Consider the following 27,226-nt stretch of genomic DNA (forward strand, 5'->3'; position numbering starts at 1 on the left):
TCCAAGAATCTTGAAAATACGTCAAATTAATTTAACCAGTTTTCACATCGTGTAGGTTCAGGTTTTTTCACAACATGACCCCCTAGGGCCAGATTTGTGACAATGTTACACACGTAAAAATGCTATCGCTCAGGTGAGCGATGTGACCAATAGGCATTTTGTTAGCAAATGTCACCCATTCTATTGTAAGCAACATATAGTATTGGCATAGTGACTGTGGTGCAAATCAGCAGCTAAATTTCATTTTTATTTTAACAATTTGTGTTAATTTTTGCTGAGCATCTGAGTTGAATTTAATTTGTTCGCAAATTAGGGGGTTCGTGTGGTCATATGTCACTTCTTAAGGGTTAAGGGTCAATCTACTCTGGACAATGGAAAACACTGTCCGTTCAATATCTTGAGAACCCTTTGCTTGGCAGACATCAAACTTGGTACACTCGTACATCCTAAAAAAAAGAGAGAGACGACCGCTATTGATTTTGAGGTTGCATGGTCAAAGGTCAAGGATCAAACTGGACATAGCAATGTACGGTCCGCTCAGTATTTTGAGAATCCTTTGCTTGATAAACATCAAACTTGGTACACTGGTGCATCTTCAAGAGAAGATGACCCCTCTTGATTTTGAGATCACATGGTCAAAGGTCAAACTGGATATAGGAATATACTGTCCGCTCAATATCTTTAGAACCCTTTGCTTGACAGACATCAAACTTGGTACACTGTTACATCTTCAAGAGAAGATGATCTCTCTTGATTGTCAAAGGTTAAGGGTCAAACTGGACATAGGAATATACTGTCCGCTCAATATTTTAGAACCCTTTGCTTGACAAACATCAAACTTGGTACGTAAACTGGTACATCTTCAGGAAAAAATGACCCCTAATGATTTTGAGTTCACATGACTCCTATATTTTAAGAATTATTTGCTTGATTGACGCCAAACTTGGTACACTGGTACAGAATAAGGAGTAGATGACCCCTATTGATTTTTAGGTCACATGGTCAATCCACTCCTGACATAGGAAGATATTGTCTGCTCAATATTTTGAATTGGTGATATTACTATCAATTAAATAATTCATGTGTATAACCCTTTTCAATTTTGCACCATGGGGGCATATATGTTTTACAAAGATTTCTTGTTTAAATTAAGGTTTTCATACATACTTATACTAATGGGAAAAACCACCCTGTGATATCCAAAAAGTTCACTATAAACATAGAATAAGACAATAGCAATGTAAATACATGTAATGACTAACACAATAAACATCACAGGCAACAGAATCTCACAGTCAGGAATAAGGTCAAGGTTAAGAAGAGTCAGTATTTTTTATGTCCAGCAATTGCTGTATAATGCATGGTACATAGTGTCAACTCATTGTCTGATGTCCTATTATATGCATTGTCGAAGTATTCATACCATACATGTTCAAGTTGGTGAAATATCAGGAGAAACAGCGGGCAATCCAAGATGGCGGCATTCTGTTATTGCTGGAAGCGACACGTGTTTGACCTTGCGTTGTCTTGCCGAAAGGTGATACGCTGGGTGATACTACGAATAAAAGGGATGGCATAGAGATGCATAACATCGTATCTATAGCAAAGACCCGTAACATTCCCTCCAAAGACAACCAAAGGCATTCTTTTGTGAGCAGTCCATGGCACTCCCAGCTGACGGTGCTGAATAACACAGGCGACACTACTATTGTAGCGTTATCCGGATTAACGATATACCCAGGCATGACCATCAAAACTACCAACATGAAATATGAATTCGCCCATAAAAAAAACCTCAACAGTTTAAGTCCTATTCACATCTAGACAATCGAGCTACATGATACCGTAGGAGAAACCAGCAGACGACTGGACGCCGTGGACGTATGTTGGTTTCTCGGAGTCTATTCCGTCTATTACATACATTAGGGAGATAAATTTATCAGTCCTTTGCACAATGACTTTGACTACGGATTACTCCGTAAACCCGGTGACGATATAAGGCTCACGGCCGGTGTGACCGGTCAACAGGGGATGTTTACTTCTCCTAGGTACCTGAGCCTACTTCTGTCCAGAGTTCCGTGTTTGTATTCCTTGTAGGAGTCATGAGATTGATTACTGTTCGTGATCTTTATCTTTACATTAACTTGCAATATATCTACAAAGTGAGAAAAAAACCCAATCAGTATAATGAAAATAACATTGGAGGCAATATTTCACCTTGTAAAACACCTGCTGTAATATCAGATGTGTCTATCAATATTCCATTATGCTTTATATGTAGACTTTAACATAACAGCTTTCCCTGTATAGCCCTAGTTTAAGCTTATGCCATAAGTTAGACCTAAAATTCAAGTTTATTTATGAACCACGAAACAACAATTTTCCTCTTTGTTTCTCAATGTTGTATTCACCAAGATTGCAAAAGTAAATAGTGCCTCTATTGTACTGAAAACTGCCTTAACACAGAATTGAGTTTCAGTCCAACAACCTGCTTAGAAAAGCTCAAGTCTCTGTGTTAATTTTTATTTTGTGTATTTGCTCCTTTTCAACTAAATTCAATTAACGAAATAAACATGTTTCTATGTTAATCATAGAGCTCGCTAATTTGAATTGAATATACATCTACGGTTGTGAATGCAGCGCATTCTAATTGAATTAATTCAAATGATTCTAGGGCGCTCTACGTATTGGAATTTGATTATTAATACACTATTGTTATGCTATCCGGCGTTTAATGGAATATCACACCTTCTCCCGCGCCTTTGATAATGAGAGACACGTGGCAGCCATGATCAGTATATAGAGCATATGATGTAGAATAATTTCTGTTGTTCCCTGTACGCTGTGATCGAGTTCATTCTATTAGCCGATCAGGAGACGAAATAAACATGGCTGAACATTTTCATTCTTCTGTGTTTTGTCATTGAAAAATGAAGATAACGAATAGTGATCAATCTTATAATCCTACACAGAATACAAAACAGAGAGTATGGAAAACAAGAGACCCCTGTTAACAGCAGAGCTGGGATCAGGTGTCTAGGAGGAGAAAGCATTCCCTGTTGAACAATGTACATGTAATATGAATTTATAGTAGCACTACAATTTTTCAAACGAGGCCCAGTTGGACTATCCGGAAGCCGTCACAGCATTGCATTGTTAGACACAACCTCTGACGTGGGATAAGATTGCACACCACCACCATCACCCACATACACACACACACACCCCGAAAAAAAAGATTTTGGATGTGAAATGTATTTTGTTTGTCGAGCAAAAAACAAAACACCCTGAACATTAGATCCTATAAATATTTGTGCATTTTCATTTGAAACTAAGAAATTTTCATACATTGTTTAATACATTTGCTAAGCGCATAGCTACTGTATTTGTTATTGTGACATCGTGCACGTCAACTTGTTTATTCTTACGCTTTATGAATGCTAATTGCTGTTCGATCTTTCGATAGGAATGGCAATTATTTTACTATTGTTTGTCAACTGTGTAGATGATTAATTTCATCCTCTGTATGAAGTTTGTTAAGTCTATGTTTACATTTTTATTTTTTATTTATATGAATATTTTTTTTTAAACAACGTAATTTGTTACAATCGTAATACATTTACAGCGTACGTGTATTGTTTGTAAAATTATGGTTTGATTCTTTTAGAGAATCGTCGTTTTTGTCATCATTTCATTATATAGATGCTTGACATTATCAAATATTATGAAATGGACGCATAATTTTTTTCCGCGTTTTGAAATATAGCTTTTTAAACAGGTTTTTAGCCATGTGATATAAGTTATTCATGAGCAGATGATTTCAGCCAATGAAATTGATTATGGTACAGAGTGTTCGATTGGTCATTTTCTAATCGCCTCTCGAGCAGTTAACTCAAGCTTTTTTGTTTTCTAATAGAATGGAATTTTGCGGAATTATATGACAGTAATATCTCATACCCAGTTTTCTGAATTTCCACTAGGGGGGGGGGGGGGGTCCCAAATTTGAAGAGTTTCATCTCTGTGTTTTCCCCCTGGGCTTGATATATTATAGGATCTTTTGACCGATATGTTATAAAGATCAGTCAAGTAGAACAATGAAATCACTGTTGTTTTATGAGTGTGCATAACAGAATAAGTTTCAAATCATTGATAAATAGTCGGTGTCTTATAACTACGGTGGGTTGTCAGGGAAATACAAGTATTTTATTTTTGTTATCAGATGTGAAAATAAAGTGGATACTCAAGTATTCGTTTCGGACAGTACGATATGCACAAATTCTGTAATGATGCTAACGCAGTTGTCGTTCTTTGTGTTCGAAATACTTCTCAAATTATTTTTGCTCTCTTCTGATAACTAATAAACTTGATGAAAATTTGCCAAGACATAGAGGATGCTTAATCTAAAACCCATTATTTAAATCATCTTTCCTGATATTGATTCAATTTTTGGTTAAATGTACTTTCCTCCAGTATAACTGGATTACGGTTACATCAAAGGGGAACATCAGCCTGTATAAATCAGAGAGAAGCTCAGAAATGGCACCATATCTCTTCCTATCTAGTAGCGGTCTAAACACGTACCATTTTGTTTAAAACAACTCGACAAGCCAAAACAAATCAGTGTCCATTAGCCAAAATACATATAGAACCGAAATGAACAAGAAAACGAAAACAACTATTTATTATTCAAACAATGTTTTCCGGGTTTTTTCCTATTGATGTGTATACAGTATTGAGAATATAATTTCGAACAATTTTACGACATGCCGGACCAAGGCGAGTACGAGGCGGCCCTGTCTGATATTGCTGGTGTAATTGGGTTCAAAGAATCTCATAACTAACCAGAAAAAAATTCTAATGAAAATATAATCTTCGCATCTTCCATTTCATGCGATTTATTATCAGATAATCAATACATGGGATACCTCTTAAAGCAAACAAGTGATACATTAAGACTTTTTCTCTTCGTCGAAAAATACAGATGTGCTAGATCTTTTGCTCATGTGAGTCATGGGCTCTGGCGACCCCTAATTTTTAAAGAATGCGCGATGTTCCAAAGAGACTTCACTAAATCGTTGAAGTTCGGGTGTTTTTTTTGCTAGAGGATGACATTATCGAATTTGATTCACCAAATTGGATTTCAGTCTAATTACAAAATCTAGTATCTCATGATTATAGCATATGTAAATACTGATACGCTTTTCCTGTTTCCGACTCATAAAAAAAGATTGTACGGACGTCAAGTTGCGTAACTCAGTAGATTTCAGAAATGGTTGTCTCTTTTTCATTATTTTCAAAAGCACTTCAGATCTTGCTGTGTCTCTTTACTGCAAGGATATTTTCTTTATTAATTGTCTTTCCAGACACCGCTTATATTCTTTAATGGCGATGCGTTGTTGGTTTCCACAGAGTCTAATTAAGATGGCTGTGTTGCAAGCGCCATAGCACAAATGACCAATATTTTCAATATGTCAATGTCAAATCGGATGCAACTCGTACCCCATTATTGATAATGCTTACCACTGTACAATGTGTATGTATTTATTACAATTATAAATAACTTTTTACCACAATATCGGTCAAATCTTCCTACCGTTATTGCAATAATTGTATTTATTACAAATAGTTAACTTTATTACAGTACGGTCAAGTCTTACTACCACTACTGTCAAAAGTCGCATTAGTTACAGTAAGTGATCTATATCTTGTTAGCGGCCACATCTTCCTACTGCTATTGTAAACGTTGTATTATTTTAATTAGTGATAATTATTGCAATAGCGGCCGCAACTTGCTACTGAAATGATTGTTACTATTCTAACCATAATGTGGGAGAAGACTATCTAAAGTTTTTTAAATTTGCGCTTATTCCTTTTGATCTTTTGTCAATAAAATATGTTCAATACAATCACCACAAAGCGGTTGTATCACGCCTTCATCGCCTCTTACAAGCTGGGAACCTTTTGTAAAATATTACCTCCACTTTTCTTTGCACCAAGAGTGTGTAAACCTTCGCTTTCAACTACATTTAGTAGCTAGTTTAAATGAATGAAAACTGTCAATAATTTTAGTGTGGGATGTCAACTGGACCCAATTCTGGTACGGTGAAAGTTCGACTAATCACACTGTAGGTAAGCCTTCAAAATGAAAGCATAAAAACACTGTCCTGAACAGACATAGGGGATATCATTATTGCATATATCAAATATTTATACCCGTCATATCGGGCGGATACTTAACGCGGTCTCGTGTAGCATTGATAGAGCCTATCTGTACAACTTGTTTGTTATAGTTTCTAATTAACAATCGCGTCAGAAAGGTGAACGATTTCCCACAACTAAGCACTGCATCACAGACAACAAGCTGTGCGAGCGCGTCTCCGTTCCCGGTCAGTTCTGACTCTACTCGGAGTTAGAAACTTATCTGTATACAATTTACCATCGGTGAGATATCAGGCGGTAATTAGGGGTATACTTCCGGTTTCTGTGTTTATAAACTATATGAATTGGCTGTCATTCCTGAAAACCAATGCCATCACGAGAAGCACGTGCATTGTTGGAGATTTGATGTACTATTTATTTTTTAAGTTGTCTGCAAAATTAGAGAATCATTTCTGCAAAGTTAAAGAATCAGTTCAGAATCATTAAAGTCATCAAAATAACTCGATCTACAACCATTTCAAGAATGCCTTGTCAATAATTAAAAAAGACTAACTCAAGATATTTCAACTAACAAAATTTTGGAATTCGCATCAAAAGAGTACGTAGCATGTGATGCTATCAAACTATTTAGCGATCGTATCGTGTTTTTTCAACACAGTGTAATCTCTGACATTTTGAGTTTTGGCTGCTGCACATAAAAATATTTGCGGTGTAATCAGATAAACGTTTTATGACGGTGAACATGCCTTCAAAGATCCTACTTCACTGTCCAAGAAGAAAACCATACAAGATAAGGCGACATCTTCCAGCCTCACTGTCGCTGCGGAGGCAGGGACGATAACTCACACTGTCATTTTCCAGTATTGGTATTTGATATCGTAACTAAATCTCTAATGACGTCAGTAATTTGGCTCACAGCTGTATATCACCAAAATCTTTCAAATGCTGCTATAAAAGGACATCATTTGAGCTTACCGGGCAATAATAGGGAGCATGAAAAACGAACGGCATTCAAGGATCTTGCTTGCGTTTGAATTGACCTTGTTGGCACAGCTTTAGCCGACGGAAATCGAGTAACACTGCGCAATATTAAACTTCTTTTCTGAAATAAAGTTTATCTCTATATTGTGTCAATACTCCGTGATAGATTGCATCGCTATAGAATCTTTATTAATGTTCCATGCTATTAGGATTTTTTAGCAATTATATGAGATCCCATGAGCCCTCAATGAGTTAATTTGGAAAGCAAACTATTGATATTTCAAGCGGTCTTTAATTAATTAGTTCTTTTTATAGCAAATGTATTAGATTTAAATCAATCAATCTTCATATCATTTTATTTTCATCTAATATAAACCCTTGTGTCAGCTGCGTCACTACACTTCTCAGGGCTTTTTGCTTTTGTAAATTTCCTAAGTTTATTAACATTTAATTACGCTTATTATATCTGGTTTGTATTAAACACGGCCAGCGTATATCACTACTCTATTATAGCAGTTGTCTAAGGAAACTGATGTCTATTTCAACCTCTTGTGCTAAGTCTCAATATAGATATCTACATGATGGACAGAATTGTCAGACCTTTCAAATATCATCACCAGTTTTTCAGCCGCTCGTGCACATATAACAACACGGAGAGGTGTTTGACTCTTTTTTGCATCCTAGTGATTTACAAAACATCTTTAGATGATTTAAGAACCATTCCTAAACATATCGGAAGCGTGCCAATTGTCAGTTAATTTAAAGCGAACAAACTTTGATAAACTGTTAAATAGCGCTGTATCGTGCGACCATCACGGAATTCCTGAAGAAAGTATATTCTCTCTCGGTATGCAATGTGAGACCCAAGCAACTAAACGGAACAAATATAGGGAACCGATCGTGCCGAAAACGAGAATCGACACTGCTTAATCACTCATTTGGGCAAGAAATCTAAAATGTGTTTGAATCCATCAATCTCAAGACAGATTTTGAGAAATGTTGTATGCATCAATATGTACCTTACAGATGAATAATCAGAGAGTAACAGAAATGTATCTAAGTTTCCATAGAATACCCTTCTATTCAAACTGGTGCAAACGAGTTTCAATGATTGCCTGTATACATAATCTTTAAAATGAAGTTGTGGGTTTTTTATCGTCCTGTTAAGAATTTTTCATTCATATTTGAGACGTCACGTTCCACAAATTAAGATCTATGCTTAGCAGCCTAGGGCCGTAGCAGTGAGGGTTCTTTAGCGTGCCAACACCTGCCGCAAAACGGGACCAACGTTTTTAAGGTAAAAAACGTAGGTCCAGTTTTGCGGCAGGCGTTGGCACGTTAAAGAACCCTCCGAACGACCCGTGATTCTCACTTCTAAATGCCGATGTATACGTCTTAGGTTTGACACGGCCATGACACAAGCGGGACTCGAACTCATGAGCTCCCGGTTACAAAACAAACGCTGTACCATGTACATGGCCGGTCAAAAGTTTTTTAACGAAAGTGAAAGTTCTCTAATGAAAGTGAAAGTTCTCTAATGAGAATTTGAATTTTAAAAAAAGTGGAGATAACGAACAGTGATCAATTTCATAAATCCTGTAAAGAATACAGCAAACACGGACCTCTGGACACACCATGTGACAGTACCTTCCTCGATTTTAGATAACAAACAATGGCGTAATTGCAAGCAGTGATGCTTTTCCCCTGGTTAAATGATATCCCTTTATCCTGTCATATTTTTTGTTTAAAGCTGACACAAATCAATATTAATTTATTGTGTTTACACAAGATCCGCACATAATATAACCGTACTCGCTGTTTGTGTACATTTTAAACCACGTGTAGAACGTGTCGTACATTTCAGGAGCACGGGATGATCGAACTCAGCTGTTCCATTGCCCTTGTAAATAAACTTGTCACTATTACGTGACGGTTTCTTTTAAAATCTGTACACGTTTGAGAGAAAACAATTTAAGCATTAATAACAGGGGACATATGTTCATCTATTGATCAATTAATGTTATCGTAAACCAGCGCTCCTTTTTGAAGGTTACTACACCAGTTCCATATGAATTCTTTACAGCGAGGTCATAGTAACACATACATGTAAAGTAAAATGCTTCGCTCGGTATGATGTTTTAGGGATAGTACCTTAATTGACGTTGATTCCTACTTGATAAAACACAAGTGTTAGCATACGCGCTTTTGCATGACGTTTTACACATAATCCCTCTAGGGTATTTCTCTTTGGAATATTGTACTGACTGATTATTTTTTTCAAATCCAATGAAAATTCTTAAATGTATGCATTGCTTTAAAATGGACAACGTTACTAATTGTTCTTGCCCTTTAGATAATATGCGTGTCGGTTGCGTAGATATTATATCGTCTATAAATTAATTTTGGAAGATAATTAATCTTTTAAGACTTCTAAATCTTTGTTTAAAAGGTTTCGATAAACAAAATACCACCAAATCACGTGGGTACCTTTCATGGGACTAAACGGAGATCATGTTCATAAGCTAGCCCGTAATTCACGAAAGTCTTTGGAACACCACATAATCCTTCAAATTTCGCGATAGCAATAATTTTCTAACGACCACACAAATGCCAGGCTTGTAATAAATTTGTAATGAAGCATTAATTGGTATATTTGCCATGTTTAAAAATCTTTATCTTTAACCAATATCTGATCACTGTGTCTGCAAGTAGTGCTAAAACAAGCATTAACATATAGAACACGAGGCGTGATTGAAAACATGCGGTTGCAGCTATTTCGGTGCTCAACTTAATCTTGAGATTTCAAAAAAACCTAATAAATTGATAGACAGAGATGTAACATCAGTCAAAAAACATACAGTTGCGTCAGAATTTTATAACTGCAACGCATTTGACATATAACGTTATTCTTAACGCCTCGCTTTCGCAGCGTGTAGTCTTTGGCGGAAGTGCGAGATTCGGATAATTTCAGGGACACTCAGCAGCTGCTCAAAACATCAAAATTTCAGCACCTTGCTCTTACGCGTGCCAGCTCCCACAACAGACTCCATAGTATGGTAAAGTCTTGATTCTAAACATTTTCACCTTGTTTGAAATGCTTTGAAGTTCAAAAGTGTAATCCTTCGTCACCACCCCTTTATATCTGTCTCTGGTAATCTTCTTCCCGCCATCTTTCCTGGACGATTATTCCATCAAACAGGATCTGAAAATACGCTTCTCTTTATAGAGGAAGCGGAAATTAATCAAATTACACAATTGTTGGTATTAATGAACTACACTGTATGGAATTGAAAGTGGTATGTATACAGACACTCAGCACAGAGTTAAACAAATGTCATACCAAAAAGTATTCATGGATGTTTTTTATCTTCCAGCTTGGCCCCATTACAAAGTATCCAGTGTATTTAGTCTTCTTCAGATTAATGGGGTTGGTTTCAATTTTGAACTTTATTTGTGATGTTCCCAGATTATTTTCGGATTAACAAGCCCCCCAAATAATGCAAAAATAGTTTACCCGGCCTTCTTTTCTAAATGAAAAGTAATAACAATTCTTGAATTCAGATCTCGAAACACTCTTGAGATAAAGAGATATATAATATGAAATTATGGCTATTTGTAGCCGGAAGTACATGTTCTTTGATGTAAATTTCCGTTCCTGACTAGATATCCTTTTCGGATTTCTTGTATCATATTTTTTCTTTGCAGAATTTTATTGGGATTGCTTTTAAACAAAATCCATCATTTCGCTGATCTAAGTATAAATTTAACAAAGTTTATCAAAATGTCAAAATTATCAGTTTAGATTATAAAGAGATACACACACGCACACACAAAAACCCGAACAACAACAAGTGTTTAGTTTCCACCTTATAATAAAGCGATAACACTATCGTTACATAATACGTTTCCAATGTTTTTATCTAAAGGCATCAGTTCATCGCAGCATGGACCCTCTCCATTATCAGGTCAACAACCGACGAACATTTTCACCGTCGTACCTAGCTGTAGAATTGTAGCTCTCGGGAAGTCGGAACAGACCAGAGAGCTACAGATCCACCCACCCCTTATAAAATATTCTATCTACGGCGCGGTTTTATTTTCCTGCGCACGGTTGATCAATATCTTATGTGTCGCTTTGTTTTTGCATCGACAACCCAAAATTTAATGCCACAAAAAACTTCACATATTTTCCCACTACGCTTATGTCCAAACATACCTTCAAACATTCATTACAAGCCTCACGTGAACCGAAAACTCAAGCTTCAAATGATTTCGTTTGTTTATGTAGTCATTTTAGGTTGCCAGTCAAATCAAAGATGCAAGAATACAGCGATATAAGATCTTAACCGTTCACACACACACAAACAAATAAATTAAAAAAAATAAATAAATAGAAAACTGCGTTGTAAATTGAAGTTTATTTTATATAATCGATCTATAGCTCTCTGGTCTGTACCAATTTTACCCCAGAGAGCTACTTCGTACCCTAAATGCATTGCGAATGGACTGAAATGTTTCTATATAACACCATTATTATTATTTATTACTTTAAATAGATATAATTGTATGGTCCGGTGTTTCGGCAGATTTTGTACATTTGATAATAAATGATAATTTGTCGCATGTACGAATTTAAAAGGATATCTGAGATATCTTACACCATTACAACTTTTTAATCAAACGTATTCAGTTCTTAATATGTTTAAAAACAACTGTACATATGTCATTCGGTCACCTATAACGCATACTCAAGTGATAGTCACGTTCCTATTTCTGACGTCAGCGAAGATAAATACTGAAGTAAAAACACCGATGTGCTTGAGACTACACAAGCTTCTGTAAAAGGTTTATTTGAGTTTTTTGGTGATTTATCCGTCAATGAACTTGTGCGACCACGTGTTCTCTTTCTGGATCGGTCGCGGTAGCTCAGTGGTAGGGCGTTCGCCTCGTATCTAAGTTCGAGCCCCGCTCGTACCATGGCCGCGTCAAACCTAAAACGTAAACATAGGTAGTGATTGCTCCTTATGCCTCTCGACTTCTCTAAAGAGAATACTACAGCCCTACCCAGTTGCACGAAGGTTAGTTGACTTAAACTGAATGTTAACTTGCCATTTATATATAGTGTTAACGTGAAGTTAACTGTCAGTTAAACTTAACTAATCTTCGTCCAACTGCTAAGCATGGGTCTAAATTTATGGTACTTCACCTACAACTGGTGGCGTCTCAAGTTTATATTGAAATTATGCGCACGCACAGGATCAGTTCCTAACATGTTAAAGGTGTTACTTCTTTATATTTATTCTAAACACAATCTTTCCGCTATTTCCTCTTTAAAAATGCATTCGCTTTCAGGCATGTAATTTAGGGAAAGCTGACCACTGCTTTCAGGCATATAAATTAGGAAAATTTATAACTTTTAAAATACATGTACAACTTAGTGGATTGGGAAAAATACCAGGTAATGCAGTTTTAATAGAGATTGTGTTTACTGCTTACAATGACAAAGTCAGTTTTAAAAGTTGTATCGAATGTCAGGACAGCACAAGAAGGGTGAATTTCCGTGCTGGTTAGTAAATTGACATTAGATCTGCAATATTCATATTCTACAAGTTTACACTGTCATAGAAAAATCATAAACTCACGAATATTTGATCTAACGTCAATAATGAATTACCAAATTAGAAACAAAGATAAACCTGAGTGTAGCAAATAATTAATTTGGTGTGAATTATTCGAAATTTCCGTGAAAACATTCTACATGGTTAGCAATAGATGCATTCAGATGTGTGTATTTTGCATGTGAGCTGATTTTGAGCTCCGAACGTGGAGCAATACAAGCTTGACCGATTTGCTCGTTAAATGTTTGACATTTATTTTTCTCATTAATTGAGGGCCTCCCTAAACTACAATTTCTTCCGAATTTTAATGCTGACCTTCCCTCCATAAAACTGCAAATCCAGCGCGATTTGATTCGAAATTGCGTAATAATTGTCAAGCGAAAGTGAATAATTCTCTGATTGTTGTCATTAGTAACGAGAATAAAGAATCCCGAGCAAGTTCGCAAATATCAGCCAAGTGAGAACACAGTCCAATAATGAAAATCTGTGACGAACAACTTCGAGATTTGGTGAGAAACGGCATCAATATTTGATTGGGGGCTTCACACTATTCCTGTTCGGACCGCAAAAACATGTCTACAAGCTAACAGTGGGATATTCTGGGTAAAGTCTAAAATCAAACTCCAAAAGAAACAACAAAATTTAATTTCTTCTTAGTAAACATGCACAAAAAACCTTGGGGGAAATACATCGTTAATGTGCAATGCATTAATTGTACCCAATCTTGGGCGATTGCTACACAGTATAACAGTCACTTTACAGATAAATAATGGCACAGTAATTTTTATTATATGTCTGCACTTGAAAATTTTACCAGCTAACGACGTGCTCTACGAAGTAAATTTGCCATCAATAGAGGGATTGTACTTTGAATCTGGGCTGCTTTATCGAGAAAAGCCTCCGTTTAGATAGCTTCATCTTTTTGCCTATATTAGGTTTTTATAAGGTAATGGACCGAAATGAAGTTCAAAATGGACCCGGCTTCAGCCATTACCGCAATAAGCATGTCATTACAGAAGACTGCCGCTAGTGTGAAAATTCCTTGGAATGAGATTTGCCACCTGCAAACGTTCTTCGACGTGTGCATTTCTTTGGCATATGGTTAAAAGTCCTAATGGAGTTCATGCTTCCCCTAAATAAACGTTAATATCAGAAGATGAAACAGGACAATACGAAATAGAGACATCCATGTACCCGCCCCTCTGAGTCATAAGAGAAAAGATACAATATTTATCATCGATTTCATCCATTATATCATTATAAATCAGTAAATGTCAAGTCTTATTCGTTTGATTAAAGTCAATTGGGATCAATTCATATAGTTATCGAAAACATATTTTACATAGCAAAATTATACTAATTGAATAAATATGTTCAAACTTGCAACCACGAGAAACGAGAAGAAGTGATATCTTGCTGTATCAGAAATTAATTTATGATCTAGAATTGAAGAGAAAATTCGGAACCGAAATTCATAAGATGTGCTTGTTTTGATGAAGCATTGACAATAAGTTCGAGACTTTTTTCAGCCATGACGCTTTTTGTGGATATACATATGTATTAGTATGATCTCCTAAGCTCTTCAGCTAAACTGCATTGTTCCCAATAGATCTGAAAATTTTCTGCATTTTGGGGACCTCATTGAGAAACCTGAAGATCAGTACATCCTCAAATGCCACAGTACATAGCGTACATGAAAGAACCCTTTCTGCTTGTGCGGAGTTCATGCAGTATACAAAGATAAAAATGGATGTATGAATTGAAATATAAATTTCTTGGCTTAGTTTGATTGTAATAAGTACAAAAATACAGTTCTTAAAAACAATAAAGGACTTCATATATGATGTTCAAAAGTTGAAATACATTACCGGTACCCCTTCCTATATAACTCTTTACAAATTTCCCCTACTGTTTTGGACTTAATTGAGAACTCACGCGAATAAATTACATTCCATATGGTAAACTGTATTAATATTACTTACAAAAACATCAATTTAGTTTTCATTTTCATCATTTGTGAAAACAAAGTTTGTAGCAATTGTCGTTAAAGGACCATGGCGCCTTCAGTATGTTACCTACAGCACGCTTACTTGACTTGTAGACCTATACCGACTTGCTGTCGGATTTCTGGTTCAGTTTGGTTTTATATTTAAGAAAATAAATCTTTAGATATATATAATATTGGTAAAAAAAAAAAATTCACAAACTGTGAATCACTTGTGATTTTATAACGGTGTTAAGCATGATAAGAAATTTTTTACTTCGTTTGGGTATGACAATATTTTTTGTTCAAGTGATTTTTACGTGTATCTGACGAAGATTTAGTCTAAATATAGTGAAATTCATTTTGCCTTGAATTACAAAGTGTACATAATGTATCATTTAGCGGAATATATAATCAGTTCCATACATCTAGTGGGAACCGGGGATTTCATACTTGCCTGTTACGCCTTTGGCGTGTAGGGGTAGCAACAATAATTCTCTATCCCTGTCGCTCTTTCGCCGTCTTCTGGATCCAGTGGGAACCGTGGGGTATCATGTTCAATATCTAACAAAAATTTTCGTATATTTCTTAGGAAAATATTTGAGTATTTCTCACGTGCAAATTTTGGTTTAAAAGTTTATAGATAAGACCTCCCCTTGAAGAACTTATGATATCACCATAATACCACTTTTTGTATACATTTTCTGCTTTATTCCAACAGGAATAGGTTTGACGGCACACTATTTATCACTCATCAAATAAGTGTTTATGACTTGCAAGGAAAATTATATTTTTATTAAGATAAGAAATATTGCTGAAAAGAAAATATGTTCTTTGATGAGATTTTTGAATTCTTTATAAAGACATTTGTCGAAAGCAATTCAATGGTTCGTACTATCTTTATGTAGAAATTCATCAATAAATCCTCTGTGTATTGATAATGATGAATTACTATTGCAACATAAAATATGTTCTTAGGAAATGAAAATGATACATAGTTATTACAACTTGACAGATAATAAAATTGCATCACGATAAACGTCCTTTGTTGTATAGTGAATGTTTCACTCCACACTTTAAAATCTATATGAAAGTGTTCTTTCTGCTTCCTGCTCAGGATATATCAAGAATATGTTCTGTAATATTGTAAAGATATCACGCAGCGCACATCCTAATGAAGTGAAAAAGAAAGTGTTGAATATAACAGCTGTTGATTAGGATCACTGTGGCAGACTTCTGAATAAAAGTACAGTACAGCAGTAAAAATTTAGCTCCGCAGTGAATACAAAAAACCCCTCACAACTGGTCCTCAGAGGACGAACGTAATGGTATAAAAACCGCAGAATGAATTACAATGGCAGCTGTGAAAAGAATTTGTGCTTAATCTGAATAAATTCACCCATTTCAACCAGTACTTAGACCCTTCTATCTATAGTTCTATTCACATTTTTTTTTAATGATATTATGCAATCAAAGAGGATTGTACGGTACTAAAAAAATCAACCAAACTAAAGCAAACTTGATTTAATCATTCTCCATTACCTTACTTTTTTTTACATTTAATGTTTTGGTGACATGCATATTACAATAAAGAAATTAATGGAAAATGCGGTTGTGTCTTATAAATACAGATATCCTTTACAATGTAACGTGTGGTATTTTATACCAAATTTTGTGTGCATACCAGAATTTTCTAATTTCCCTTCTTGTGACGTCACCTTTCACGTGTAACCTTACAACCAATTAGAAAGCAAGGACTTAATAAAACGTATCATTCCTGCAAAATCTAATAAAATTTAGATGAAAAAATATATAACTGAAATCGTGTACTAAAAACTTCAGAATATTTAGTGACCTTGCCTTTTTTTTTTTTTTTACTTCACTCTAAAATCAACAAGAACTAAGATATGTATACAAATTACCATTAGGCCTACTAAATGTTGGATAAAATATGAAAATAATTGTAACTTAAATCTTGTACTGAGGATATTTTGAAATTTTATACGTCAGTGAACACTTTTTATGTGTACCCTGGATACACAACGCTTTCAGAGTTTCCTCTTACAGTGACTTGGCCTTTCATTACCAGTAACCTTAGCAACCGGTACGAATCGAGTTCTTTATGCAAGATACCATTCCTTAAAGTGGCAATCACATGTTAGCATCCATAAATTTGCGTGTGTGACTGAGATTAGTTTGATTATTTATATGGTGATATCAATGAATATGTAATACAGAGTAGAATTTCAATGTACCTGTATATGCTTATCAATTTGTAGGTATACAACAACAGTTATTTGCCCTTTGTAATGATTTATATAGTGACTTTAGTGGACTTTAAGGAAGATTAATACACCAAAGAGAATTGTTATCGATGAAAAGTGGAAGTATACCATAATGGTTTGAACTTGAAAAATGATCTTGTGCAAAATGTAGTTTTAGTATAGTTTCTTGGCTTGAACTCGTGATCAATAGCACAGGTTAACCCAAAGAATGGACCAGTTAGGCAACCAAACATAAAATGATAGTGAGAGTATCATCTTGTGTGTGTTTGTGTGTGTGTGTTTGTGTGTGTGTGTGTGTGTAAAGCGGTCATCATGATTATATGTTATTTCTCCTTTTCAAGAATCAATATTAGTTTTTTTTTTAACTTTATTCGAGTACTAGTATGCAATTCTAAACTAAATAAAATATCCGAACCCCGGGATCTATGGACTGCCTCATAAAATGGTATACCTCGTTAATGAAGAATATATTCAAGTCCAATCCTGCTCTGTGTAGCTTACAATTGACGCATTACTAGGAATATCTTTAAGAACTGGATAAATGAAGGCAGCCATGATTTACTTGTTCTAATTTCATGGATAATCGATATGTCAGAGGTCTAAATGAATCACAGTTTTATCAATTCTGTTTCGGGGAAGAGTTTTTATCTACACACCATGCCTCGTGTATGTTTTTGATTGATTGTTTGTTTTCTGTTCACGATTCTGTTCAATAAAAAGTCACTACAGGTCTGAACTTTTTTTTTGGCTCCAGTGGTATCTTACAAATATGAAAACATGGTCTCGTTCTATATTGAAACAATATTGACAATTGCTTGTATGGTTGCGTGTTTCAAACATTTCGCTGTTGTCTTCGCATCCTATAGGCGTTCGCATGTGAAAACCCAATTATCCGGCAGTACATTTACATGTTGTTTCTGTAATTTGCACCAAATAATTTCAAAGCTTTTGCTGCAAAATGTTTATTGGAATTATTTATACTTGGCTAATGACCCGTGTCCAGCGACACTGAATGAATAGTGAATAGAGAATAGTTATAGAAAAATGCTATGTGTTCTTATCGATGTCCTCCTGTATTCAGTACTCAATTTCAATAATGTGAACTTATAACTATGATCTTTAGAATATGTAAATAAATGCACTTTAAAGGGTACATAAAAACGTTTAAAAATGCATGCCGCCTCTGATAGTGGTTTTCTTTTTTTCTTTTTTTTTTGGTTTAAATCTTTCTCGTCATCTATCTGTAATAGCAGATGCGTACACTTTGAATCAGAACATTTGTTTTTTAGAGAGAGAAAGTTTCACGTTTTGAACATTGCTACCACAAATACGCAGATTTTAACGGGTTGCGGTAATCAACATGCTCATATTCCATGACCTGTTAAATTGATACTTGAGTAAATTGATAGAATCTGCGTATGAAATATTTACTGATGGAAAGCGGGACATTCACGACTGCAAGTTAGGACTCGCTTTCCATCGATGTCCCTGAAAGTAATGTTAAACGATGTATTGGTAAGAGGGATGTTTTGTTAAAAATATACACAGAGAAGATTCTCCAAATTAATATTTACACTTTTGAACTCTTGATAAATGTTTCTGTCAACTGAGTGCGGTAAATGCAACCAATTCACGGTCAGCGCATAACTAAAGTGATTCTATTTGATGAAAAATATCTCGAGTTTTTATTCCGGAGCAAATCATTCGAGCCATGATTTTCAAGACCCGGAAAATATGGTATGAAATGTTGAAATTTGCCTCAGCATTAGCCAAGAGAGTTCTTGTGATTGAATTAACTGTTTATCATGTGCATCAAAGCACGCGCCCGGAGTATCGATAAATATAAACTTCTACTGTTAGCCTCTGCAAACCAGGTGTACAATTATCGCTCCCAGAAAAGTTCAAAGAGTGGCTTTTAGAGTCTGATGTATTGCAGCGGCCAATGGAAGCACCATGTGCGAAGCATATCGCCAATTTTATACCAGTTTATCGAATTATTATCTCGTTTTCATAATTGTTAATAGGAGTTCTTGCATTTGTACTATCACAAACTACAACAAAAATACAGAAAAGAGTTTTCTCTGGTTATCTAAACTTTTATGGCCATCTTGGAACTGTCTTCTCAAAATCTGAAATGGTTAAAATATCTTGGAAAACTGATTGAAATGTATTGTTTTTATTTTCACTCATACAGCGGTCTTGTTCTGGTGAGGCTAAAACACGCAGTCTTGGGGAGTTTTCACGGCATCTGCTAATTGCCTTCATGTCTTTATTCGCAATCAACGTTAATGTTTTCAATCGTTTCTTTTTAAGATTATTATTGGAATTTGCGATAATATCCTTATCATGCCAGACATTGTGTATAAAGATTAAAACAGAAAACCTTACACTAAAAATAAATCATGTTGGAGGAATAAAAATATATCAAAATTTCAGTCAAAATCAGATTGAGAGGAATGATTTTGTATCCAGAAATAAACGGATTTCATCATCAACCCAAACTTTAAAAAAAAAAAAGGGAAAAAAAGGAGGGGATCCCAATTGCCACATGCTTTTTGTCATCCATACTGCCATTAATATCTGTATGATGGTCTACCTACGAATGCAGATACCCTTGTAATACCCGTTTCTAACAGTTGCAGAACTCTCATTTAAAAAATTTAATGGGCATGATCATTTCTATATACTTTATGAATGAAATATTCTTGAGAGGGACGTTAAATAATATACAACCAACCAACCGAACGTTATAAGATGTGAACAGTTTTGCTCAAATGTCGAAGATAAATTGGGTTCGAATGCTGAGAATGTTAGATACCCGGTATCATTATCCATGCAAACCTAAGATCTTTGCAACTATATTTTGTCAATGTTCTGTGAAGACAGAAATTTGCACGAAAGACAAGTTGGTGGTGCTAACAATCTTTAGTTTTCATTTTCCCCAGATTCCAATTGATATGAGGTGTGCGATTTACTTATCATTTCAGCAGCAGCTCCCGGATATCGTTGGCTTCTGGGTATGCGTGTATAGGAAAACTCTACAGATGACACTTCTCTATCACACCACAATGAATTACAATGCAGTATTTTTCATATTTTGTCTCGTTCACATTTCTCTTTCTTTCTGACCATTTGATGAAGCACATAGCCAGATGATTGCGATCGCAAACACACAAAATCGCGTGAAAAATCGGAATTTATTGTGCTCTTATTACATAGAGTAGGACAAGTGTCTTGCTGTAACAAATTGGAAAACGGATTGATTTTTATTCATTAAGCGTGGATTGCAGTAGATCGTCACAAATTACTGTGGACAGAGAAAGCTTATTTGTGGTGCCAGGCCAATAGCCGGTTTGTAAGCATCACCATTGACAGAAGGTCCAAGGGAATTTATCGATCATTTGGAATAAGACATTGCCGCACAGTTCTATAATCTACGGTAGAATCAGGTTTATCATTTATAGGAATATGTTGGTTTGTTTCCTTTTAATTCAGCAACAAAACTGATGGTATGGACATGGTCAAAATAAAAATATTGGGTTGGTGGGTTTTTTGACGATCCACCAAATGTGACTTATGGGTAGGTAGGTAGATAGTTGGGGTTGAAATTAATTACGGGGGCAAAAGATATATGATAGTGGTATTCATAGATAAATAAAGGGTACAATAAACAAATGTCTTGAGAGAAATAACAATATAGTTATTTGAGTCGGACATTAAGGGGAACCATTGGTGGGTTATTTTTTTTTTTAATTTACTCCCAACAACAGAGGCTAGGCACAGGCAACTGCGTATCAGGCGTTCAGCACAAATTTATGTTCTTCCGATGTTGTACATTATACTATTGACTAAATTCCCTTCTAAAATCAACAGAAGACTTTCATTTGTCGTGATAAACGAATCAGATAAAAGTCAATGACACACCTTCTTCCGATGTGGAAACCCGGAGGCCATTGTTATCTGTTACAGCTGAGTATATACAAATACGATATAACATCCTGATAATACTTCTTTATACGCCCGCCAGTTCCAATGTCCTGTGCTTCAAGTTCTAAACAAACGTGTCAACCTAGAGACTGCGACAATGCAAGTACAGGAATATATGTATAGTACCATATTGGATTCCAGTTCAACAAATCAACCAGTATACAATCACCTAGGAATGGCGGTCAAGACATGTACGATCAGCTGTCTTTGCTCATGAAGACAAACATTGCCAAAATATCCTTATCTTTGGTTTACTATGATTATGAATTATCTTTGGTTTACTATGATTCTGAATTATCTTTGGTTTACTTTGGTTCTGAATTCCCCATGGCCATTTCTCAGTATTTTCCCCAAGAGGGACTACATTAATATAATTGCAATGAACAACATTTTTCATTGATAAATAATGCAAAAAATGTTCGCAACTTTGAAATATCAGTACATCGCCTTTCGTAAATAAGCGTTGCAATGAAAAGGGTGAAAATAACTCCATGAAAGGCGAAGATAACGAACAGTGATCAATCTCATAAATCCCATAAATACTGAAAATTGAGACCAGAGCAAACGCGGACTCCTGGAAACACCAGAGTAAGGCAAGTTGCCTAGAATGAGTAAGCATTCCCTGTTGACCGGTCACAACTGATGTGAGTCCTTTAGGTGGCAGGGGACAGTTTCTTTGGTTCTGAAACATGTGGATAGGGGGTATACACCAAAGTCAGATTATGACAGACTAATGAAAAATCATATTTCCCTTTTATATCAATACTTGTATTTCATATTGGTGTAGTTAATGAATTATGACCCTGAATTACATGTAATCTATAAATACTGGTGCTGGTGCACAAAACATGCTCTGAGCAGGTTCCCCTTTTTTGCTTTGATTTTCTCTCATTTGGGCTAATCCGCATCCCCCCCCCCCCCCCCCCCCCCACCACCACCACCACCATCACAGTACCAAACATGGGGATTTAGACACTGTGCAAAATCAAGAACCCTATCTGCCCTTCTCAAAAATCTACCTTTCATATGGGGCCATCCACCTTCCCTCACAGCTACAGACCTTTTGCTGGACCATGCATGTTATCACTGGAATTTCTTCAGCAACTGACCACGTGTCTTAGTTTCGTATTTGCACTCATCTATATGCTAGGAATCATGATGACACCTACATGTTGTATGTCAACATTTTTATAAAACACTCAGCTACATCTGACATGCATCCTAAAATTATTGAATACCCGGTACATTAAGTTGACCGGGCCTACAGTGCGAAACTGTCCCCTGCTACCTTATCTTGATGAGATAAACGGATTAATTCGTAGTCAAAATCAGTATTTGAATAACGACCTAACAATTGATATGAAACAAGTCAGACAGCATTCCACCTAATAACGGGTTGCATTTGTAAATAAGATTATCATTGGCGAAATGTTGACTTTAAACGAGATTATTGAGATGCCTGCAATATCACCTTACATGTATTTGTCAGTAGCTTGCCTCAGTTTGGATTTGATCATACACAGAACATGCTCTAGAATCAGATGCGAGACATTAACACCCTATGCAGGTTATAATTGAATATTGCTACATGAATAGGGGAAGTTGACACAGAGAAGCTGAAGCATGAGCGAAAGTGAATACTGTTAATTGATAAAACGTCATCGATGGGTGTAAATGTCGAGTTGAGGGCTACAAACTTTTGAATAAAATCTGCCTAATAAGAATACAAAACAGGTCAGCCAATAAAGGAGCATAATTTGTACCCACAAGAATTTCAGCAAACTGTTGGAAGACCTGATCACCAAATACTATACAGATATTATCAATGAAGAACTCCTGCTTCTCTTAATTTTGTGTAGAATCAGAATTGATTGATTGATTGATTGTATCTTGCTTAACGTCTCGCTCGAGAATTTTTCACTCATATGGAGACGTCACCAAGACCGGTGAAGAGCTTCAAATTTAGGCCTATGCTCGGCGCTTATGGCCATTGAGCAGTGAGGGTTCTTTAGCGTGCCACACCTACTGTGACACGGGTCATCCGTTTTTAAGGTCATCTCCGAGGACCCGTGACATTCACACCTGATGCCGAGCGTTTGGCGATGGAACTGTCACTACCTGTTTTAACGACTTCGGTCTGTCGCGGCCGGGATTCGAACCCCAGCCTCCCGCATGCCGGGCGAACGCTCTTTTGTAATGACTAATCATAAGATATGAAAATTTTCGAACTCTCTTTTTTTATTGAAGAAGCGGCTATCTATGATGTCAAAAACCCTAGAGTTAAATTCGTCGTGAGGAATGGTGGTGTAAGGTTTTGAAAAGTCGAACGTTTTGATGCTGTAGATTTTGTTGTGGGACAATACAGCTAAAGTTTTTCCTTCACAGCAGTTAATATTTTCGTAAGGAATAAAGATAGGGCTTGATAGAACATTTACTGGATCCTGCAATGTATCTTTCTTTGTAAGAGTTTTTGTGAAGTTTTGGAATCCAATAGAAATTTATTTGTCCCTACGATGGGATATTAAATGTGTTTGAAATTGAAACGTGAATTTGAAGAATTTAGTCTTCTGAAAGGGAACTTTTGATTATAATTTGGATCACCAAATGTAGAATTAAAGCCAAGTTCTTCTAAAATACATATATAAATCGAGGCAGGCTCTGACAAACAAGTTGATGGTGCAAGGGTCTCAACAGTCTCGTTTGAAGTCTGCATTTAGCGTATTCTATGGTCGTTATAACAATCTAGTTTGCCAATACAACCTATCATTGGGTCAGATGTTGTCTGACTTGTTTCATACCGATTGTTAGGCCGTTCTTGGCACACTAATTTTGACTACAGAAAACTCCATTTACCTTATCAAGATATAGGGTTTACGGTGGGTATGACCGGTCGACAGGGGTGCTTACTCCTCCTAGGCACATGATCCCACCTTTGGGTATATTCAGGGGTCCGTGTTTGCCCAACTCTCTAATTTGTATTGCTTATAGGAGTTATGAGATTGATCACTGTTCGTTATCTTCACTTTTCATGTACTAATAAGCCTTACATGGGACCGCAAAAACCGAGGCTCCGTGTCACAGCAGGTGTGGCACGATAAAGATCCCTCTCCGCTCAAAGGCCATAAGCAGCGAGCATAGGCCTAAATTATGCATCCCTTCACCGGAAATGGTGACTTCTCCATATCAGTGAAAAATTCTCGAGCGGGACGTTAAACAATATACAACCACAATTTACCAGCCAAATGAAGTCAAAGTTGTTACAAGCATTGTCAGCTGGAACCAATACATATTTCTCTTGTAACCTATCTAATTCTTTCATCACTTCTGGTTTACTTAAGGCAGAAGGACGGATGGTGAGCATTTTTGTTGCAATGTGTGTAGACATTTTTTTGACACAGAAGATAACTATATTCATAATCGTGTTCCCGCCAAGATAGACCTATTTGTAATTAACACAAATGTGCCAAGCTTCCGTATTCTCACGACTCCATAGCATTTTCCCCATGATCACATTTGTAAATATTAATAATATTTCAAGACGCCAGCAAGTACTACAAATTATGGAATGTAAATGATATAATAAACATATCAGGTGTAAAGCTTAACATGAAACATTTTGTAAATCAATCTTTAGTCTATAATTCGTGTTTACTATACACAAATTTCAGGACAATTATGTCCGTTTCTGTTTAATTCAATAACAGCAATCGTCTTACATTTGTTTGTGTATGGCTCCAAGACAGCTGGGATTTTCATGATTAGATAGATATGAACTATATTTTCAGCTGTAGTGCGCCTTTGACAGGTGTTGCTATGTAGTTATATATCTGGTGGGTATCGTATATGTACTTTGGTCATTATAGCACAAAGGTATTTTTAAACACACAGTGCAGTCAATTTTGATTTAATTTTTGCATAAAATTTCGATATACCTGTATAGAATTATGATCAACCCGTGGCGTAATCGTGAACTGACAGATTACAGATAGTTTGTGAGAGACCATACCCAAGTGTTGCAGTAAGAAACAAAGAATTTCGAGACGTTTATTTCCAAGCGACATCCAGTGTTTTTCTTTGGTACATCAATAATGAAATCAAATGTAAAGTACGTGTACACATTCTAAACAAATTCAATAACGCGCAGCGGTGACATACGTTTGACATATAGATCAATATCATTTTATTTATCTCTTAAAATTCGATTCCTATCTCATTTCAGTTCATGTTCTGTCTATCAGAAATCGGGTTTTCTCTGGCCTTAATGCCTTTGAGTTTACTCATGTATTATAAATGGTTTAATAACATCAGTCTTTACACCTTATCGTATCCTCTGAAGATTTTGATTTACTTGGAAACGTCTGATGGCATATCAAATCTCAAATTCTTACGTAATTTTGACAGTGACTGTCAAACGTTCCATGCATCTATTTTAAAACACATAAACTAAAGAGTTCACTTAGAATTAAGGGTTTGCAAGACAAATCTTCACTATGAAATATGCTACTAGTAACAGATATTCTGTTGAAATAAACACTTTAAATTATGTCATCATGAGCGATTGAAGGAATGATTGGTAACTGCCAATTCTTGCGTTTAAGTGGTACCTAAATAGAATACGATAATGACCAACATCAGAGCAAGAGTCTGCAGGAGACCGATCGGGTCTAATGAATGTTTAAGTGTACTTAAATAGACATAGACCAAGATTATCAAAGACATTAAACAAAGGAATGCGTGTAAGGTATAAGTGAGTAGAGGAAGTCTATCGAATTTCAAAGGAATATTTCTCTGTATTACAGAGATGTCATAAAAAGGGAAATTTTTCTAGAGCCAGTTTCCGTAGGGATCCGGGTTAGAATAGGTCCTCAGTACCCCTGTCGTAAGAGGCGAGTAAATGGGGCGGTCCTTCGGATGAGACCGCAAAAACCGAGGCCCCGTGTCACACCAGGTGTGGCACGATAAGATCCCCCCCCCCTGCTCAAAAGCCGTAAGCGCCGAGCATAGGCTTAAATTTTACAGCTCTTTACCGGAAATGGTGACGTCTCCATACGAGTGAAAAAATTTTGAGAGGGACGTTAAAGAATATAAAATTAACCACTTATACTACAGTCAGCATATGTCTCCTCATAAGACATTGTGAATTTATTGCCACTAGATATGGCTGACCGATACAAGACTAGATCCTAGTTAACATAGGTTTCACGAAATCGTATGGATTTCTTTTCTGGGTCATAACCTTGTAAGGCAGAAGATATGAAGTAATGTTACACTACGAAAATGTGTATAGAGTCACGCTTAATTCGTTATCTGAAGACAGAACTACCACTTCATGAGCAGGTGTTGTGGGTTCGAGTCCTGTTCAATGCAGACCTGAGTCGTTAACCAAGGTCTCATGTCATGGTAGGTGTTGGCACGATAAAGAACCTTTACTATATCGGTGTGTGTTTGGGTGACATTTCATCTGAATTTGGCATTTGAGTGGAAGGACAAAACATTTGAACAGATTAACAGGACATTTGAGCGGATTGACAAGAATTTTGAGCAAAAATAAGCGAGAAAATGTGAAAATGTTGTATAAACATTTGAACAGACGATTTTTGAAGGATGTGCAGCTCACCTGTGGTCGTTATTAATTAACTTTTTACAAAACTAGAAACTGGTTGACCAATTTCAACCAAAACAAAGTATCCTTGTGTAAAAGGAATTCACGTTTGCTCAAATAAAGGGTCACACGACTCATACTGTACCTTCCTCGAAGGGGGATAGTTGAGAATATGAAAAAGTGTATGATACATTTTTCTCCTCAAGAACGACTGGGCAAATTTCAACCAAACTTGGCACGATGCATCCTTGGATAAAAGGGATTCGGGTTTGTTGAAATGAACGACAAAACATTCTGCTCAAATTCATATGGAAGGTAATTTTAAATAAAATACTGTAGATGTTACATTTTATAAACCTGCTTCTTGAAAAATAATGTACCAATTTCAACATTGGGCAAAAAGTATCCTTGATAAAGGGGAGTAAAGTTTGTTCAAATGAAGGGCTACACTCTCTTAAAAGATGAGATAATTTGAAATGAAAAAAAATATGTCACATTTACGAATCCTCACAACTATTGGTCTGCCAATTTCAACCAAACCAATCATTTTAAGGGCTTTCAAGTGTATTCAAATAAAGGGTCATGTCTCTTTAAGGGTATATCAGGAAGA

General features: G+C 36.0%; 1 long non-coding RNA gene across 1 annotated transcript; it reads right to left on the reverse strand.

Annotated features, from left to right (window-relative positions):
• Positions 1–1,236: 1,236 nt before the first annotated feature.
• On the reverse strand, positions 1,237–10,456 carry LOC130050236 (uncharacterized). Its single transcript, XR_008798671.1, has 2 exons — positions 10,225–10,456; positions 1,237–2,155 (listed from the first exon to the last, which is right to left on the reverse strand). It is a non-coding gene; the product is annotated as an uncharacterized LOC130050236 (long non-coding RNA).
• Positions 10,457–27,226: the final 16,770 nt, after the last annotated feature.

This window comes from Ostrea edulis, chromosome 1, assembly GCF_947568905.1.
Source record: "Ostrea edulis chromosome 1, xbOstEdul1.1, whole genome shotgun sequence".
NCBI lineage: Eukaryota > Metazoa > Mollusca > Bivalvia > Ostreida > Ostreidae > Ostrea > Ostrea edulis.